Source organism: Haliaeetus leucocephalus, unplaced genomic scaffold, assembly GCF_000737465.1.
Source record: "Haliaeetus leucocephalus isolate CR32 unplaced genomic scaffold, Haliaeetus_leucocephalus-4.0 Scaffold0, whole genome shotgun sequence".
NCBI classification, from domain to species: Eukaryota; Metazoa; Chordata; class Aves; order Accipitriformes; family Accipitridae; genus Haliaeetus; species Haliaeetus leucocephalus.
The window spans coordinates 20976631-20979207 of NW_010972436.1; the positions used below are offsets into that span (position 1 = coordinate 20976631).

Consider the following 2577-nt stretch of genomic DNA (forward strand, 5'->3'; position numbering starts at 1 on the left):
CCCCGGGCACGGCCGGGTCCGCAGCGCCCCGAGGTGCCGTCCTGCCGCCGGGCTCCCTGCCTTGCTTTTCTCTCCTTCCCTCTCTCCCTCGGCCGGCAACCTCTCGTGAAATCCCAGCCTTTCCACTCCTGCTTCGCGAAGCCCTTCAACCATGGAGAGATCTTCCCTGAGCGGAATCGTTAAACTTGCCGAATAGTTGCCGAATGCATTAGCCGCTGGTTAATATTTACTCGGGGGGGGGGGGGGGGGGGAACGCAAACAGAGGTAGGTAAGTCAGGTTCTCAACTTTGCAGGTGACAACAGCAGTTTGCTGAAGGCTCTCCCCTTCCTCCCCTCCCTCCCCCCCACCCCAGCCATTGGCTGGATTCGGGGGAGAGATAAGGAGGCCAGGTCAGTATGATAAAGCTGGAATTTGTATGAAATAAAATAGCAATCTCGTGTAATGCAGGCACACAACCGATGCGTGATGTGAGGAATTTAGAGATCAACTTGGCATTTAGGAAGCCCACCAGGTTGTTTACACTGACAGGTACCTGTTAAGTGTTTCCTTCAAGCAATTCATTTGTGAAGAGATTAGGAGCTGGCAGGAGAGGGCTTGTTGAACAACTTTGCCTCCACACAAAGCGTTAGTGGAGGCAGCCCTGCTGAGCTTCACGGTGGCTGAACAGAATTGGGCTTGATTTGTGGCACACGACCCAATGAATTAATAAATAGTCTGGGCTTCACGGCTTTTGACTCTGACAATCCAGCTCAGGCAGTATAAAAGGGAAGAAAGTCCTTTAGGAGGTCGTTTCTTCTTTATTTCGCCTGAAGCCGGGAGCCGGTGCTGGCAGGGCCGGAGCGGCAAGAGCCTCTCGGCGCTGCCCGCACCGCTGCCCGCACCGCTGCCCGCTGCCTCCCGTGCGCGGCGGCGGGGCACGACACGGCCGTGTCGCGCAGGGCTGTCGCCTTATCGGGAGCTGAGACTTTTGATCCTTCGCCCCCTTCCCCCCCGTAAGTCAGTGGAGGAGCGTATCCATCCTCTCAGGTGTGCGAGGGAGAGAGAAGGGAAAGAAAAATCAGAAATAAATCAAACTCAACTTCCTTGTGCTGCTGAGCTTTGGTGCCGGGCACCGTGCCGAAACCCAAACACCCGGCTCTTTCCATAAAACGGTAGGCCAGAGAGTCCAAAGTGAGCTCCCGATTGCGTTTTATATCTCTCGGGGACCTGTGTATTGCTGGAATTGCTTTTTATGGCTATGACACACGGGAACTTTCTTGTTGAGCAACCTTGTCACGTCCCTAAAAGTAGCGTCGTCGGGGTAATGGAGGGGCTTTGCCTTTCTGGGAGCTGTGAAGGGGCCTTTGCAGTCTGTTACGGGTGTGCTGGGAGCACACTGGGGAGAATGGTCCTGCAGAAGGCCAAGCATCCCAGTCAGGCCAGCAAAAGTCAGGGAAAAGCAGCTTTGCTGCATCCCGTCATGGCTTTAACCAACGTCGAGATTTGCATCACGCGAGGCACATTGCGTATATCCACGAGTTATTTTCCTCTCAAAAAGGGGGGGAAAAAGTTGGCAACGCTTGTGTTCCTAACTCTCTACCTTCAGCCAAGCGCTTTTCAATGCTTTCGGTGCTGATTTCCTATTTCTGGGAGGCTGCAAGTCCTTTTCCCCTACTGCCAGTGTGTCTATTCCCCCCCTTGGCTAAAATAGGACCCCCCCCAAACTTTCAGGGTTTCATTTAGAGCCCCCCCCCATTGCAGCTGCCCTTCTCCTCTGTCCCCCCATCCCACCCCCCTCCTTTGCTCGGTCCCCACAGGCCCCCGGTGCTGCAGGGCCCGGTTCAGCCCCGGCGAAGGCCGGTGGCTCCGGAGGGGCGATGGAAAACCCTGTAGTGGCTTCTCCACGGAGTTGGAAAACGTTTTACTCCACACAAAGGGTCTTCTAGCTTGCATAGCATCCCTGCTTCGCTTAACTTCCCTCCTCGGCCCTCCCTTGCTTTTCATCTTCCCACTAAGAGCTATATTATTGTATGGATTTGCTCAGCTTTGTAGGCGAGCGCCGATGTATGTTTGAAGCGGAGTGAATGCTCCCAGCCCATGCTGCTTTGAGGGCTCTAATGAGTGATGGGCGAAGGGAGAGAAAAAAAAAAACACCCCACCCCTCCCTCCAGCACATAAAGGCTGTTAACATGTATTGAGACCCCTTTCAACACAGAATTAAGCTGAAAAGACCCGGAGAGACATTCCGGGGGGGAATCCGTGACTCCGAGATAGATGGCGAGTGTTTGTTCTTCGGCACAAACTTTGCTCTCGGGAAGGGGACAGGGCACTTAGCGGCAGGAATTTGCTCCGTGCAGGTGGCTTTGAACCGACACATTCCCCCCCCCAGCGCCGGTGATGGGGCGGGGGGGTCCCCCGCTCCCTGCGGCAGGTGCCGGGGGAAGGGGCGGCTCCGTCCCGGTGGGTCTTCGTGGTGTTTCACCCCCCTTTTCCTCCCGCGTCCCCAAGTTTCCCCCCCCTCCTCCTCCTCCTCACCTGCCTCCCCCTTCCTCCCTGGCAGCGGGGGAGAAGACGCTCCGCCGGGCGGTGCGCTTTGG

At 56.2% G+C, this 2577-nt stretch overlaps 1 protein-coding gene across 1 annotated transcript in view; it reads left to right on the forward strand.

Annotated features, from left to right (window-relative positions):
- SHH (sonic hedgehog) overlaps positions 1-2577 on the forward strand; it is a 10011-nt gene that overhangs the window by 2672 nt on the left and 4762 nt on the right. The window lies entirely within an intron of this gene.